Genomic DNA, 18,410 nt, shown 5'->3' on the forward strand with positions numbered 1-18,410 from the left:
TTCAAATATTTCAATGTCAGGATCAATGTCAGTTAAGGTCCATACAATTATTGAAAGGGACGTCTCAAAGTCGTTGCCAGAGTAAGAGAATACCTCTCCTTTCTTGTTTAGGTCAGGCTTTAGTAATTTTTTTTCCACAGGCATCAGTTTCCACTCATTCCCACAGGTCTTTAATCAGCAAAACACTCACTGTTAAAGAGATGGTCTTGAAACTGTGGTGTAAGCTCTTAAGTAAGGTAATCTAGCCTCTTTTGCAGCTGCTTCCCAGAAAGCTTTCAGCTCAACTATAGTCTGAGCAAATCCTCCCTCAGAATTTCTGCTTGCAGTTGCACCAATATTATTAACCCGGAACTTTATTTAGAAGACACCCTTTAATCCCCTCATGCATGTTATTTTTAATAAAAGTTTTTGTTTTCTTGTTTGCATTGAAGTCATTGTTTACCCTTTTCAAGACCTTTTTCTTTACATTTTGTATTTATATTATTGATTTACCCTTGGGCAGCGGAAACTGCCCTTGGGGCTGGCAGCTGAGCTAGGCAGCAACCGACTCTTGGAAATGACATTAGATTAAAAACTGGGGAAGTATTTTATTAAAAATTCATCCCTTCCTCCGTTCCTTACCTTCTTCCCACTCTCCATTCTCCCTGCTTCCCTCCCCGCTTTTCTCTTTTTTCTCTTTTTTCTCTTTTTTCTCTTTTTCTCTTTTTTCTCTTTTTTCTCTTTTTTTCTCCTTTTTTTTTCCCCCTCTTTTTTCTCTCCTTCCTGCCTTCCTTCCTATCTTCTTTCCCTTTGTTCCCTCCCTCCCTCCAGGTTCTCTTTACCCAACAAAGCAGTTACTCCACAATCATTGTCACTGACTTGATTTTTTTCTCATTACTCATAACAAAATAAACATGCACACACACTTACATGCACACACCCCCCCCCCCCCCCCCCACACACACACATATATATATATATATATATATGCATATACATCCATGCCCCCACATATGACTCCTCACGTGTGTGTTACAGTCTGCTTCAGAGAGAAGGAAAAGCCAAATAAGATCCTCTTGGGAGGGAGAAGTGTGCAGTGTGTCCCGCTTTGCTGCATCCCTCTGCAGCTGCCTGATCCCAGGGCACTGCCCTAGGGGACACTGACATCAGACATGTCCACTCTGTTCCCAGCATTTCTCCTGCCTGCACTGCCACCCGTGGGCTCCGTTCTTCCCTTTGGGAACACAGAACAGCATTGTGAATCCTGCCCCAGGGATGCCAAAGGGTGCCACGTTGTCCCTTGCCAAGGGTGTCCTTTGAGCAGGCACGGGTGAAGGAGCCACGGGGCCACCTCCCTCCCTGCTGCCTCTTGACATGAGGACAGTGTAACAGCTTGGCGCTGCAAAAGCCAACATCAAACCCCGGCAGCCCCTCTTTAATTAGCTTTATTCCCTTTATGTCTCTGTTTTAATGTGCAGTTCCCAGATTTCTTTACAGTCAGCTCTCCCTTTTATGCCTTCTGGAGAGCAATATATATAGCGCAGTGCTATAAATAAGACTAGCAATGTCATGGTAACCATGGTAACTGGTAGGCTTCAAACACAGATGTGTGTGAGATATATAGGAGGCTGACCTTGACTTAACAGCCAGATGATCTGTCCTCTCTGAAATTACCCTGCTTGGAATTCAGATTTCTCACCTGACAATTTTTTTTTTCCTCTCCTTTTAAATACATAACAACTTACTGGATTTTTCTTTCTTTTTTTAAAAAATAAACTGTGGTTGCAAAGAGGGCCTGAAAATTGATACCCTCTTTGGAGGCTGATTGCAATGATGCCTAAAAATTTTTTTTTTTTTTTTCAGATAAAAAGAGCAGCTGTCCTTGCTCACCATCCATTGTAGTTGGTATGTCTCACCTCTCTCTGTGAGGGATAGCTCAATTCACTGCAAAGAAAAAATTGGTGAATTCAATTCTGATCTTCTGTTCTGGGCAGAATACGAAAGTTTCAGTTTCTTGAAAATAAATGCAGCAACTGAAATACAAAGATGATTCAACCATGGTCTGCCAGCAACAATATAGTAAAAAGAGTTGCTCAGTCCCTCAGGAATAACTTTCGACACAATTGACAGCTGAAGCAGAGGAGCGTTGCAGATCCCTCAATATCTCTGCCTCTGGAGTAAAGTATCCACGTGGACAGGGTCTGTGGGCAGTAGCTGCACACTGGTTCATGATGGGGTGAGCCCTGGTCTGCAGCTCTGGTCCACAGCACTCCCTGTGTCCTTACCTCTCACCACAGCAAAGCTTATTCCCGTAATCACAGAAGCTCATCATGGGTGGCGCAAACCGGCCTGGGAAGCAGGGTGGATGCTTGATCAGTCTGTCCTTGCAACCTCCACACATCTGTCCTGTAACCTCTGCTGGTGCCGGCCACAGCACAGGCATCCTTGTCTCTGTGTCACCAGAACCTTCTCCTTGCCATAATTTCATCCAGATGAAGAACAATATGTGGCTTCACTTTTGGAAAACTCTGATCCAAAACTTCACATCTAGTAAGGTGGTGTCCTAGAGTGACTTTATGATGCTCGTATCCCCAGTCGTCTGTTCTGTTTGTGCTGCATGTTGAGTTCTGTGCATTTAAGGCTGGTTCTGGGAGCAAAGGAGGAGCAAGAAGAAGTGCAGAGTTTGTTTTGAGAGAACTGCCTGATTTCTCCACATTCTTCTCCAGACAGGTGTTCGGCGGAGACTCGGAGAGACTGCAGGACAGAGATCTTTCTGCTTTTAGTTAGTTTTAGCTAGCTAGGGCAGAGAAGTTCCCTGGACTGCTTTTTTTTCCCCTTTTTCTTGGAATTGTTTAAACCTGCTCTGGACTGAAAATCCAGGGGAGCACTGGGGGCTGCACCTGCGTCCCACCGGGGCCTGGAGCTTGGCATTTTCTAGCAGCGCGGGAGGGACTGGGACTGTGGAGAGACTGAGAGAGAGCCGAGCTACAGCCACGGCAAGAACTCTCTCAATTTGCCATCTCACTCCAGAACAAGAGGTTTTATTGTTTCATATTATTCATTCCTTGTACTTGTGGGCACTTTGTTTAGTAAAATAGTTTTTTCCACTTTTCTCCTAGGAAGTTTTTTTCCCAGACCAGTTGGAGAGAGGGTCCGTTTGCGTTTGCTCCTCAGAGGCACCCCATTCAGGGGTTTTCTCCCAAATTTGCCCTAAACCAGGACAGGCGGTCACTGTTTTTTGCACCTTAATTTAACAGAAGCTCCATATATTTAGAAGTTTCATAAGCTGTTCAAGGAAATTGTGGTTGCTAAAGCACGATGCAACTGTGACAAAATCTGAATTTTTAATGGAAAACTAGGATTAGCTTCCTCTATAAAACATATTATGATAATAAACTATTTTAAAATTGCAGGATCCTCTCTGTTATAATATTGTCATTTGACTGACAATACTTGTTTGCTTGTTTGGACCGAACTCGCCTTCAGACCACTTTGTCACAGGAGTTCCAGTGCTTTGCACTCTTGCATGATAAACTGTTTTGCAGAATAAATAATTTTCTTTAGCATAAACTTATGGCTGGCTTTATAAAGGATAAAAAATATAATGTATAACTAAGCAACCTGATCTAATGGAAAGTGTCCCTGCCCACAGAAGGCAAGTTGGAACTGGATGACTTTTAAAGCTTCCTTCCATGTATGATTCCATGATTCTGTGATTCCATTGTTTTGCCTTTGTGGGAACATTGATATCAAAGTCTACAGAGAAGTCTCAACTACTGGTAGGTATCGCAACATGTCTGGGACCATCGATGGAGAATAGCCCAGCATTCTCCTTAGGTAGTGTGGACAGTAGTAATTACAGCAGGAGACATGAAGGTTTCAAGGTAAATACAGAGGCATTCCATGCAAGCAGCTGGATAGAGAGCCTTGTGATGTCTGTCTCCCCATCGCTGCAGGGGAAGAGAATGGATTGTGCATGTTACTAAATAGCAGCTGAATGTGGGGAATGCTCTAAAATGGCTCATGTTCCATAACCCTCAGTAAGAAGAAATCTATCTTCTGCTAGCTGAACATTTGGCACTAATGCACGAATGCTGCTCTGAAAAAAATATGAGTATGCCCCACTGTTTCATTCTTCTGGTGACAGTCCAGCTTGAACAGCTGGGAGACAGATTCTGCAAAATGATGCTGGTCTCAGAAGGATTCGGGATGGCAACTGAGAAAAAAGGTGATACACCACTGTTCTCTAGTTTTGGCTTTGTTGGCAGTCCCTGAGGAATGGATTTGAGGAAGGAAACAACAAGTGGTGTACAAATATTTCAACTGTTGTGCAGAGTGGCTGTGCTGCACACGGAAACTGTTGTGAACTTCTGATGCTTCTCAGCCCACACGTCAATGGAGAGGTTTGAAAGATGACCCCAGCTCCACTGGGTTTCAGAAATTCCTTCCACAGATCTCAGAGTCAGTCCAGAGGCTCTTTGCTACTACTTTTCTACTAGAATGCCTGTCCTTACTTCAGCATTACCTGAAAGATTTTTGTAGCTGGAAAAGAATGTGGGTACAGGAGAAAATGCTGCTTCCACATATTTTGTGCATGTGTGCTAAAATGCATAGCACTGAGGTAGAAGCCATGTGAGTCAGACTGTTCTTTTGCACTCAGCTGAGACTTGCCAAAGGTCTGAGCTTACACAAATACACCGATTAAATGTTTTCATCTCCCAGCAGCACACGAGGTGTGTGCTGCCTCTAGAGAAGCCATTGCTTCTTGCAGTTTTTGCTGCCTTCAGAAGGAAGCAGGTTCAGCAGTGCCTACCTCAAGTATCTGTGCTCCATCTCTCAGCAGTGAACACTCTTGAACTGATAAAGTGCCATCAGTGAGATTCACTGCACAGCACTAAAGCCCCACTTTATCAGACTATTGACCCAAAACCATTGTGTGGCTGTGCCTTTCCACACCAGGCGGAGGCGGGCCCCTGGCTGGCTCAGATCTGCACAGCGGCCGAAGCGTTTTCAGTCTGGGTATGCAAACAGGTTATCTTTACCTGCTGGACTCGGCTTCTCTGCAGCAGCTGGTCCAAATAACATTGTGACAACAGTGGCAGTAGATGAAAGGATGGCTCTTGGCTAAGCAGGTTTAAAGATGTTTTATTCAAGCCGGGCTGCGGGAGATCCGCAGCTCGTCCAGACTTCCGGCCAGAGGGAGTTTGGATTTCCCTCTCTGATCTTATAAGTGGGGGAGGGTTCAGGGGAGGTTACAACAGGATAGCAAATCAGGGCATTTGGGGGCAACAAGAGGCGTCCACTTCTAAGCCTCTGACCACTGACAAAAAGGGAAAAGGAATTCCCCCGGGGCCAACCTATCACTCAACGCCTTCCTGGGAATTTCCCAAGCTGGGGAGGGGTCCCGAAGTGATAGACAAGATGCCCCAGAGCGGGGGTGGGGAGAGGGGTTAACAAGGATAGGTGGGGGGTGGGATGATTGACATGAAACAACTCAAAGGGGATGGACTGTTACACAACTGGGGACACAGTGAAATGAACCATAACATAAAACTTCTTATAAAAACGTAATAAAACAATTCTTGCACCGCCACACCCTTGTGATAGATTTTCAATAAGAGCACATGGAAATTACTGTATTCCTCTTGATAATCAAGGACATGGAAAGGTGGGAAGGACACAGGACATCGGTAAGAGCTTTAAAACCGCACTGTGTAGATGTTGAGCCTTGATCTCACGTGCAGTCACAGGGAGGCATTACAGCTATGCGTTTTCCCATTTGCTTCAGCAGGATTTCTGATTCCAGTAAAGTCCTTCTTCTGGATTGACAGCCCTGGGGTCTGTTGGTCAAGGATTTAGAGCCTCTTGACAGGCTTAGAACTCAGCCATGGAGAAAGTAGAACCACAGCATCACAGAATGGTTTGGTTTGGAAGAGAGATTTAGGGGTGATCTAATCCAACCCCCCCTGCAACTGGCAGGCACATCTCCCACTAGAGCAGATTGCTCAGAGCTCCATCCAATCTCCCCTTGAATGTTTCCAGGAATGGGGCATCCTTCATATATACTTTATTATCTTCTTTGACAGCTGTCAAACCTGTTGCTAATACTGAACTGCCAGGCTCCTCCATGGTTTTTTACTCTGGCATCAGAACATCTCCAGACTACTTCAAGTTTTTTTGCCTTTGAAAAAACACTAGTATGCCCTTGAATTTTGCAAGCAAGGATTTGTGTTAGAATAACCTCTCTGGCACAAAGCAGTTATACCATCATATATTTTGAGACCTGCTTCCAGACAAAAGCAGAGTGATATGTGATGCTGTGAACAGTTTCAGGACAAAGAAGAGCACAGTCATTTCCAAAAGACATCATATGCCCAGTTTCCAGGCCCTTTCCATTATATTTCCTTGAAAAGAAAAGCCAGTCTCATACTTTTTTTCAGCTGACCTTGCCCAGCTGATTTCTGCTGGCTGAGGTTGAAAACTTATCAGTAGTAGGGAAAAGACAAGAAAATGGTGGTGGAGCATCTTTTCTATCACTCTCACAATTTCTGTGGTTCCAGTCAGGCATTATAATTGTTCATAACATTTTTGTTCTCTTCTCATAGAATCAGTCTAGGAATTTGTGTTCATCTATAGTTCCCCAGGTTCTTACTTAATTGTGCAACTGGCTGTGAAGCAGTTGCCATGAAACATTCGTAACACTGCTTGCTTTCAGTGGCTTCTTCAGTCCACTTTGTTGTTGCAGCAGGTTTACAAAGACCCTGCTGTTGGAGATGGGTAGCTTGAAAATCCTATCTTACTCTTCTGTGTAAAGAGCTGGCAAAAAGGTGACTGACTACATGGTTAGGGACACCAAGCTTGCCTCACCTTTGGCCTGCCACTTTTTCACTTGCATATGAGAGCTCCAGGCTGGAAAGAAATGAGAAGATTCACAAATGGTCTTCCAACTACCAGAACAAGCCAAATGTTTTCTTTGATGTCAATGAGCCACTGGCATCAACTGGCACAGTGGATATTTATTATCTGGGTGCAAGGTGCCTGATCTGATGCCTGACTGAGATACATACCATTATATTTGTTCTACCCAACACCTGCCCCTCATCATCTCCAGACTTGACATTATTCTGCTAGATGACAACTTTGATGTTGAAGGAAATTTCTGGCAGGGGCTGAATTTTTTTATGTGATCATGACACACAACACACAAGACTCACACACAACACCTGGCACAGCAGAGACGAGACTAGTTTGGGTGATGCAAATTTTGAGCAATTCATATCCTGAATTCATATCTACTTGACTCCAGAAGAAAATAGGCACTTGATTTTCAGAAGTGTTTATCCTGTTGAAGGACGACTTTTCTTCTGGAATAGCATCAAACATTTCTTTGCATCTGCCGAAGCCAAAATCCTTTTAACAACCCAATCTGCATGTCTGAAAAATATCTGACTCCAGGTTAGAAGAGGAGGGACAGCATCATTTTTCTCTGCTGTAAGCATCAAACTCATTTCCATGAAGAAGACTTATGGGAAGGGTGGCAGAACTTTTTGCAGCCACAGCAGCTGAAGCAGAAGAAACTTCTCTGCATGGGCTTTCTGGCCCCCAGGATGCTGATAGAAGATGTGTGCAGGAGCCTCATTCTTCCCAGGGCATTGCCTCCATGAACCAGTTTCACACTGTATTAATCCTTGCCTGAACATCTTAGCCAATGACCTTTTATTACATTCTGCTTCAGTCTTTTTCAGGTATTAATATGTGTTGAAGTGCTGCTATATTGATGATAATAATTATTTTCGTAATAAACTGACTTGATCCAGGCAGACAGATGGAAAAGTGAGAAAATAATTTAAAAAGGGCACACAGATAAACAGTTTGGAAGGGAAGAGAAAGCAGATCGTGGATGAATCTATTAGTTTAGAGCAACTGTATGTACCCCTTCTTTCTTCCCAAGCTGCAGCTAAGTTTTGCTGCTCGTATTTGTAATCTTCCTCACTCTGACTGGCAGCTCCCTTTAATGCTTGCCATCCTTACAGCACAGCCCTTGAAGCATACATGCAGGAGCTCTGGTTTACCTGTAACAAAGCAAAGCCACAGCCAACCCATCTTCCCAGCTCTGCAATAAATCCAGGTGAGAATCCAAGGCATTACAAGCCATTACTTACTGGTTTTAGCCATATTGAGAATGCTGGTTTGAAAAATAGGATCATTTGTCCTTTTGTTGTTCTCCAAAAGCTTAGTGAGCCACATAGGTACCAAAGTTCAGGTCCCTCTGAAGTTCAAAGACATTGAAGGGAGTGTTGCTACAACAGCAGTCAATTAAGACAAGTGCATGGAGTGACAGGACAAGGGAAAATAGTTTCAAACAAATAAAGGGTGGATTTAGACTGGACATTGGGAACAAAATATTGACTGTGACGGTAGAGAGGCACTGGCACATGTTTCCCAGAGAGGAATGTGGATGCCTCATCCCTGGAAGTGTTCAAGGCCAGATTGGATAGGGCTCTGAGCAACCTGGTCTAGTGGAAGGTGCCCCTGCCCATGGCACAGGGATTAGACTAGATGATCTTTTCAAGTCCTTTCAAACCCACATCATTCTGTGGTAAATGTACTGCTTCCCAAACAATGATCTAATCACTTCTGTCCCACACCAAGGGCTGCTGAAAGCAGCAGGATTGCCTCAAGCATATGTATGAAATCAAACTATATCCCTGGGGGGTTCAGACATGACCCTGGCCTGGTCAGCAGTTCTGTGGCAGAAAAAAATGCATGCATTGCAGCAGAAGGGACTCCCAAGGTCCATTCATCCTGATGAGAATAATAGAATTTGTCAGGGAGGCCACTCTCATCCACCAGCAGTGTCTGTCTACCTTTCCGAGCATGGATTGACTTCCAAAAGACATCATCCTCTGTGGGTTCACCTGCATACACAGAAGAGTCTGTCTTGCAGCTCCTTTGGAAAGGCTCAGCACACATTTCCCAGGGGCTGGAACCCTTCCTCTTTGTGTGGCTGTCAAGCCAGTGCCAAATCTCAGAGGGGAAACTGGTCCCAAACCAAATACAGGGGCAGACTGAGGCATGCTGAATTAAATACTAAGTCTGTAATTAAGTTAATTGAGGTTTCAATCTGGCCCATAAATAGGTTTTACATCTTAGCATGATAATTTTGCCTGTTGCTAATTTGACTAATTAATTTGACTAATTCTACATGTTGTAGAACTGTTGGTATTGGAAACAAATACTTAAAAGCTAATTTAAGAACAGTTTGGGGTAAAAAAATGAAGACGGATTAAATGGGTGTTTGCAGGTCACTGAGTTTTCATCCTTTTCAGTGGAGGAAGGGAGGCTTGGTAACCTCAAGAGAGACCTTGTACTTGAGTGAGAAGCACAAGAGAGAAATAATTTCTGACTGACATAACTAAAGCTGACTGGTTTTTACCAAGCCATTGGTGAAGTTTCCTTATTTCCTACAGTGAGCAATCACAGTATTAATTTTTCACCTTGTTTAAAGGATTTCAGAATTCGTGGCTCAAAATGTTATGAGTATTTAAATGTGATGCCTAGCAAAATACTTTTTAGCTGGCCATAAAATGTTACTTTGTAAGGGGACTAACTATGTTAAGATTGGATTGCATTTTCTAAGATGTTGACTGGAAGTACTTCAGGAAATTTTGTTTGGGGCATTCATTAGAAGGATGTAGGGATACTTTGTACATGTGTGCCCTTTTATATCCTTCTTTCTTTGTACCAATGCTGCAGATGTACACTCTCTATAATTAACTATAGCAATAAATTGTGTAGGCTATATTGCTTGTCCAGCTCTTAGTATCCATAAAACCAATTACCAGGAGAAGTCAGAAGAATGCTTATGCTGCAGTTTGCAGAATTTATGTTTTCAGGATGCCAGGGTAGGGAAGCACGTGTTAAGCATTCACCCCAAGTATGGACACAGTCGCTCACTGAAATAAGCTGAGGAGCAGGGAGATTTCCTTCATCTGGAGCTGCAGCACCAATATTCGGTTATTGCCATTGGAGAGGGACCAGGGCCCAAGCCAAGGACAGGTTTATGTGAATCTCATTTAACTGTGTTTATCTTGATGACCTTAGTGTGCCTGGGTGTTTATAAAAGCTTGTCATTCAAAGAACTCATTCTAACATCAAGAACTGGGCTGAATGTGGGGTTACAGCCAGAGATCTGTTATTCCCACTTGCTCTTCAGACACTCATCAACAGAATGTGTTTCCATGGAGGAATTCTCAAAGCTGGTGCAGCTCCATAAATTAAGAAGATAAAAGTGAAGTTGGGAATAAATAAACTGCCAAGCTACTGCAATGTGCTGCATGGTTGGGAGGGACTACTGCTATGCACAAAGACCTCTGTATATCATTCATATGACTCATGCAAGATGCCAGAATGAAAAGGTATTTCTCCATTGTATTTTGGGGTGGTGAATTTTCTCCTCATCTTTGTTTCTTATTCACACCCACATTTATGGGGTCTGACCTGGGGTCCTTACAATGTGTCTGAACTTCTCTGTTTTACTTGGATTTTTATGCAAATGATTATCTGGAAGAAATATAAGTGAAATTTAAAGGGCCAGTGGAAGATTTGGGCTTGCTTTTGACCTTTTAAAACACAAAGAAAATAAGATTTTTTTTTTTTTTTTTTTTTTCCTTGATAGAAAATCACTCTGCTTTCTAAATGTCCAGTCTGATTGAATGGGAACAAAAACCCAAAAAACTTTAAAAACTGCAAGGCCTCTTTCAGCTGCAGAGGGACTGAGACATGCATCAAAGTATCTTTTCTTGGAAATCTTTGATTTTTGATAGTTTGTGTTTGTGCTCTCCACCTAAAAAAATTAGTATTTAGTCTGATAATTACCAACCAGCAAAGCACAGCAGCGGTGCACGTGAATTCTGGTAAGAAATTGGTAGCCCATGAGGAGACACTTGTTTTTGCCTTTCTTCTTCAGCAAGTGCATGCTGCAACCCACATCCATACCATCAAAAAGGTGTCTGTGCAATAAAGTAATTTTTCCCTTTCCTTCATTTTTAATGGTGGAAATTGACCGGGTTACAATCCACTGAGATGAGCAGATCACACAATGGATCTTCCTGGCCTCTGCTTTCTTTACTGTGGCTGTGACATCACCACTTTCTGCGAAAAGACAGCTTTGGAAAGTTCTCCATGATGTAACAGAGTCCTCGAGACCCACAGGGCAAATGCTTCTCTAGGTTCTGAAATTAGGATCAAGTGGTTCTCTCTGAGTACTTCTGCTTTAATTTAAAAGATTGTAGAAAAGCTGAGGCGGTCACATTAAGGATGCATCAGATAACATTTATGGGCAGCAGAAAATGCATTACGATGAGATACTTACAGGAGTCTGCTGGATTCACTTATCAAAAAGGAGTTTGATATGACTGCAAAGTACTTCTGTGAGGAATTGTTTCCATATACTGACCTTGCCTTTAATATAGCAGAGAAATATATAAAAAAATCAATTTATGGACATTTATGCCCATTCAAAATGAAAAAACCAAAACCAAGCTAACAAAAAAACCAACCAAACAAAAAAACCCAAAAAAACTTTAAGTAGAAAGGATAAATAACTCAATTACTACCTGATGCGGAACAGGCAAAAATATTTGTCCTCTCAGCAATGTTCATAAGCTAGAAAAATTATTTTCTATGCTACTTGGAATGATGAGGGTCAAAACTACCCAGGGACACAAGTTCTGCTTGTAGTCTTTAGGTGTTCTTTTCATGCTACCAGTGAAACAGAAGCTGCCTTCAACTGCTTTTACTTTTCCAAGTAAGTGTACTTCAGTAACAGGGAAAAAAAACTATGCTAGACCACCCTAACTGATACTGTTACAGCACTGAGGGAATAAATTATATTGATTAGAAACTTTGGGAGGATTCTGGTTTTCAGTGCACTTTCTTTTAGTATGAGATTCTTGGAAAGCAGCGCTTCAGAAGTACAGAGGCTGAAAGAGCTGTGACCTGTTTTTTTAAAAGACAAACAAGATGGAATAACACCTGTTGCTCAGACTTACTACCATGGTATAATTAGAAGATGTTCCAGCCTGTCTTCTAAGATTGGAGTGCTCATTTCTTAAGATTTTCAGTGTTACATACAAAAATCAAATACCCTTTCTTCAATTACTAGCAATGGGACCTGGGCACAAGGGTGACCTACAAACCTTCAGGAGAGTCCCTTTCTTTTCACATTAGAACTGATGGATGGCATTGATCCTGCCAGACACAGCTGTTGTGACATTTTTGTACCTTTCCATCTTGGCAGGAGGCAGTAGCTTTACTTTAGTCCCTCGTGATTGTTCTCATAAATCACATAGGGAGGAATGATGGTCGTGATTATTGATAAATATAATAAAAAAATAGCATCTTTGATACAGAGATTTTGAAGAATTTCTAATGCAACATGTAATCTACACCAAAAAGCCACTGTTCAGGCAGCTCAGTCATGCTCTTGACATCCAAATAGGAGCCCAAATCCTATTCAGTACAGAAGCTGTCATTAAGAGATTTCTTAACAATTCATCAGCCCCTTTATTTGTGATAGGTCTTTACAGCTTTGTATTTCTGCAGCACAAACATCAACCTCTCAGGCACAAGGATGGTCATAATAAAAATAGAAGTGTATCAGGTCACGTTTCTACACTTTAGCCTAATGGGATAATTTAATGTGCTTTTAATTGTTCTAGAACTCTCCAATCCCCCCTAAAAACCAATTTAACAATGTGAGATTTGAAGTAACAGGAGCCTCTTGTCTGGAGCTGTTATTTCTTTTTATACCTTGATTTTGCCACTCTGGAGAGTGTAAAATCCCAGATAAGTTTGAGATTAGTTTGGATAAGTGTAAGTACATCACAGAGATACTTTTAATCGCTTCTTGCTCCTTTACAAAGGCCATTGGTGTTCAGCAAAAAAATGAGTAGCAAATTAATATGTAGTATTTGGGTGTAGATTTCAAACCCAATTTTTTAAAGAGCATTCATTGCAAAGTAACTTACACTTGAAAAATCTTGCAGATTCTTTGGGGATTCTGAGCCTCTGACAGGAGTTAAGCCTTTTCTGAGATCCTGTTTTAATTTAGAATACATACTAGTTAAGACTTTATTCTCAAAACATTATTTTTCTATAAAGGCAAGACATCAACATCCATTCTATTCCTCTATTCAATTTACAGATGTTTAAGTGCATACAAGACATTAAGTCTATGATTACTATGCAGTTTTTAGATTTGTCCTTTGCAGCATAACCCTTGAAATTCCTGATAATTTGTAGTTTTTCTTGCATGACTGACAACTCTTTCCATGTATGCATAAGCAAAATATTTTATTCTTTGTTTTAGAGTAATTTGCCTTTTGCTTTGCTTGATACTGGAAAAATATTGTCACAGTGTCAAAACCAAAATACAGTAACATTTCACAGCTATTTTTGAAGAGTGGTAAAGTCCTTGTCACAAGGACCCTTCATTTTGTGAAAGATTGATTCTAGAGGGGTTTCTTCCTCTCTGTAAACAATGGCACAGAAGATGAACTATTTGCAGTTACAGAACATGCAATTAATATTAAATAGTAGAAAATGGCCCTTGGCTTTAGTATCGCTTAATATAATTCTGAAGCTTTCAAGAACCTCTCAGCCACACTCCATGTGTATTTCTCAGAAAAGAATGATGTTTTTGTTTTACTCTGCATTTATCCTCTAAAATAAAAAAAAATAATAAAGTCATAATATTAGCAGTATAAATTAAGGAGTTTACCAACTTTTCTGCAACCATTGTTCAACACACAGGGTGAATGCAGAGCCACAAATGAAAACATCACATCTTTTCTCAGAGAAGTTTCCCTGTATGAAATTGCAGCTAAGGAAATGTTCCCGGATTAGCACTTTCATTGTCCCTTTTTGGAACAAGTTTAGAGCTGCCTTTGCGTGCAGTAACAAAGCACAGGTATTGCACTGCAGTGGAACTTTGATCTTAGCACTGAGATATTATGAAGCAGTCATCACAGGAAAATTCACATCTGTGATAAATTTCTTCTACACTTCAGCTGTCTACTGTCTTAAGTTGTCTTGAGGGAAGCCAGGACGGTACATTATTTAATTGAGAATATGCATATTACCCCTGGCTGAATTAATAATGTCCTTCTCCCATCTGGCTTCAAGGTCATGTGTGTGTCTAGACACCCGCAGAATTTACAGGTCAAACTGGGTCTCATGGTGCTGAACGCTGATCAGCATGAGCAGTCTCCTTTCTAAATAATTGATAATCTGGATATCAGACAGAAAATAGCACATAAGCAAAACAGATAAATGATACAAAATGGGGGGGAAAAAAAAGCGTGGATAAAATTGACATAGTGCTGTGAGCTTAGTTTTGGCAAAGTAGTCATTTTCTCACCAAAAACACACGTATTGTGAGCTGAGGTGTCACTTGATTCACTGCGACTCACTTGTCAAGCATTTCTGATACTGCTTGTGCTTTTAAATTAAGGATTCACCATTCAGTAACTCCAGCACAACGATGATGAACTCTTCTTATCCAGAAGTGACTCTTCACATATAAAGCAGCATCTACACCCACACCTCTGGGATTGTCCCTGAACAACAGAGACATGCTGCTTTCCAGATGTAAGGCCAGGCTGCTACACAAGAGAAGAACTGGCCATATAATGCAGACAAGATTTTCTCTTTTCCACTGTACAGACAAAGACATCACACAGCTGCATCCATTCAAATGAAGACACCAGAAATTACAATACATCTTCTCTGTCTCATTTCCAAAAATAGCTATTCCTAACAGAGAGAAACCAAGCACATCAGCATTAATGAATTGGTCATCCAGGATATCCAACTGATCGTTGCTCTGTGAATACTCCTTAGCAAAAAACAGTAGGGGTTAGAAAAAGCATACAAAATATTATAGCCTAGTGGTATTTCTGCACCTTGATAACACTGAAAATGTGTAACCATAGATAAATTGGAATTGAAAAATAATACAAATAGTAAGTGCTGTGAGCTGTCTTGCTTATCTCCAAAGCATAAAAAAGAAGAAACTCCAGGAAAATTATTACACTTGGTGTGTTGTGTTGTAACAGCAACAGGAAGCTTAAACCCCATCAATTTAACAGTCAATGCAGCTACAGCTGCATTAGGGAATATATGATCTTATAATGACAGATTTGAGGAAGTGGGAAAATCTGCTTCAAAAAACTCAGAAGATTTGTCCTCAGTTCCTGGGGTTTTTTTGAAGTATGATCAATAGAAAGGTGCCAGCGTGTCTGAAATTTCTAGAGCAAAACTTTAGCTGCTATAAATCCATTCTGAATCCACCTGGCTACTCTTCACTGCTGGCAATGGTGATGGCACAGTGATAATAAGAGCTCAACAAGAACAACATGCATGATCAGCATCAAAGAATAAAATGTCCAAGGGCATTATTCAATCATGAATAAATCTTGTTTTATTGCAGCAGCCCTCTTATTAGAGGGTTAAAATGAGCTGAGGCAGAGACTTCTTGTTAAACACATCATAAAAAGGGTCCTGGTTTATTTCTCTTCAAGGCTTAGACATCTGAACTCCAACTATTCACTAACTCCACAGCAAGATCCTCCTGTAGGTTTCTCCTGCAGCTTCTAACTGCTGGTTATTTCCTACTAAACTATGACTGCACATATTAGTTTGTAGACTCTGAATGCAAGCTTTTACCTAGCTAGATTATAACGACAGGTTCACAACAGGCTCTAACCACAGACCCAGACTGACCTTACAGCAGTCATTCTCTCTCCCCAGGAGCCTCTGCTTCATACTCCTCAAGGCTCCTCCTCCATAATGATCCTCCCCTTACCAGCTCACCGCCCCCCCTCTTTTATCTCACCCATCCTTATTGGATACAGTTGTGATTCACCAGGGGTGAGGCTGAATTGGGTAATTAACACAGCTGTTACTTATCAGGGATGAGGTCACCTGTATTCTCTTCTCCTCCACTGATTGTGTGAATAGTAGAATCATTTACGCTGGAAAAAGACCATAATTTTGTCCAACCACTAATCCAGCACTGCCAAGCCCAGCACCCAGCCATGTCTCTTTGCCTTGCTCTCGTTTAGTCTTGGCATCTATCAGCCTGGGAACTACTCTTCTAAACCAGCTCTGCAGCTGATGAAGTTCTGTGGCATGTTCTTGCTGTTGTCTGCAGAAATAAGTATTTATATATAAAAATACTTTATAAATACATTTATGAGGGAGCTGCTTGTCTGGCATGGAATTATAAAATGTTCCCATTCAACAAATCACACAGAATCAATAAATATGGACTTTATGAATGTTAACTACAGAGCAAAACAAATAATGTTGGTATAAACAACTTGAGATTCCAGCTCTGGTATTGCTAGCAGATTACATTTTTTAGAAATTCATTATGTCAGTCTTTAGATTTCAAAGGAAATGGTATTCCAGAGTCTGGTGCCTTACTCTGTAATTAGAAGAAAAATAAATCCATGCCTTTACACTGCTTCATGTCCTGCCAGCAAAATCTCCTATCACTTCTAAAAATCTCTGCATTACTCTGTATTAGAGGAAGGAAACATTCATATTCATGTCATTCTCTGATTTACAGGACAGGGTAATCAATACTGACTGGAAAAAGCACATCCTTAGTATCAATAAAGTAATGATTTTTTTGTTCCACTCTAGCCATATTAGGTCTAATATAGAGGGATTACTCGGTGCATATTTTCAGACCACTTGCTGGGTCCAAGCTAAGTGCCAAACACTCAAAAACTGTCCCTAATCAATCTAGTTTGTGGCAACAAATTATGGAAACCAAAAAAGGCAAATACATAAAACAATATCCATTCAACAAATCAGAAACAGCCAATTAAGAACAGAAAACAATGCTGCCACAAGGGTAATAACACATGCCAAAGATGAGATAAATTATTTTTCACCTGTAGCTGAAAGAAGACTACATAGAAACAACATCAGCACTGTTTCTTTCCTGTCTGACTTTCAGTTGCACAAAATTATCCTTAGAGATCAGATGTACTAATGAGACTTCCTGTTTTTTATAAGACTGCTTGTGGATCACTCCTTTTAGCCTCATGTCTGTCATTCAAAGACCACACTGTTCCCCTTTCTGAGCAGAGATCGCCTTACAGCTGGGAAGTCATGCAGTGTTGCCTGCTAAGCACCATCACAGCTGCACCAGGGAGATCCACTGGGTTTGGCGCAGTTGAGGATAGTTGCTTCTCTTCCAGATGGGGTGAACAACTAACAACAGGGGACAGATCACCCAGTCCTCCTGGTGGCTTTTTAAAGAGGAGAGTGAGTGGTGAGGATGCTCTTCTGGGGCGACGCTTTGGAAAAACAAAGAGTGGAGCAGGGTGTGGTTGAGAAGGCTGCTTTCCATTGAGTGGGCTGATGAAAGGAATTTGATATGGTGAATTTATTTGCCTTACAGAAATGAAACTGAATATTCAAAGGGAAGAGTTTGGGCTGAAATGGAGAGTGCCTTTCAACAACTAGTATTGTTAATTTCTTCTACCTGGTACTTCTCACGAGGAATATAAATGCTCTTCCCTGACCAGTAGGAGGTATGCAGGCAGCTGGGAAAGGTTTCATAGCCAGAGTGTATTTATTTATTTATTTATTAGCTTCTCCTCTGTAGATCTCTACTATGGTACAAAGCCTTCTGATTCTGGAAATTTGGGGTTACAGTGCCATAACCATTCCCATTCTATCTTAAGGCTCCTCGAAACAAACTAGGAAGGAGTTAAGGCAAAACTAAACAGACCCTGAATTTCAAAAATTTAAAAGTACTTATTAATTAAGTAACATAGAGGCTTTTCCAGTACATATGGAGGAGATTCCATATGGGAGATTCCAGACATTTCCAAGCAAAGGACATCAGGGTCTTTAAAAAATGTTTTGTATACATACACTATGTATATAATATACAATATTATTTCATTATATATGGTATATTGTTTTATTATAAACACATTGTCTAGGTTTGAAAAGACAGGTGTCTGCTAGTGAGAGGTGGGGCCTCTCTAGAAATGGGGAATTCCAATCCCTTCCCTACATGTTATTATTAGTTGGAAGATTAAAAAAACCTTTTCAGTCAGAGCTATGGGAAAGGAATAACAGTCCTTTACTAGTAAATATAACAATACAAACAAACAACAACAGCAATTATAATAATAATAAACAGAACCAAGAACTCCGAGGGGCTTTGTCTCACAAGTCCCGGGCAGTCTGAGCCCTTGTGTTATATGTGTATATGATAATTCGTGCAAATAAAATTGTCATATATTTTTATGTACTGTTAAAATATACTCTTATAACTTTTAAAACTCACAAGCCAGAGACTGCAACATAATGTCAAAATCACCTGGACAAAGGAGGGAAGA

At 41.0% G+C, this 18,410-nt stretch overlaps 1 long non-coding RNA gene across 1 annotated transcript; it reads right to left on the reverse strand.

Moving 5' to 3' along the window:
• Positions 1-10,576: 10,576 nt before the first annotated feature.
• Positions 10,577-15,837, reverse strand: LOC120765549 (uncharacterized). The gene is made up of 6 exons (XR_005704454.2): positions 15,766-15,837; positions 14,402-14,796; positions 14,124-14,271; positions 13,011-13,079; positions 11,354-11,442; positions 10,577-11,213 (listed from the first exon to the last, which is right to left on the reverse strand). It is a non-coding gene; the product is annotated as an uncharacterized LOC120765549 (long non-coding RNA).
• Between the last annotated feature and the right edge of the window lie 2,573 nt (positions 15,838-18,410).

This window comes from Hirundo rustica, chromosome Z (genome assembly GCF_015227805.2).
Source record: "Hirundo rustica isolate bHirRus1 chromosome Z, bHirRus1.pri.v3, whole genome shotgun sequence".
NCBI lineage: Eukaryota > Metazoa > Chordata > Aves > Passeriformes > Hirundinidae > Hirundo > Hirundo rustica.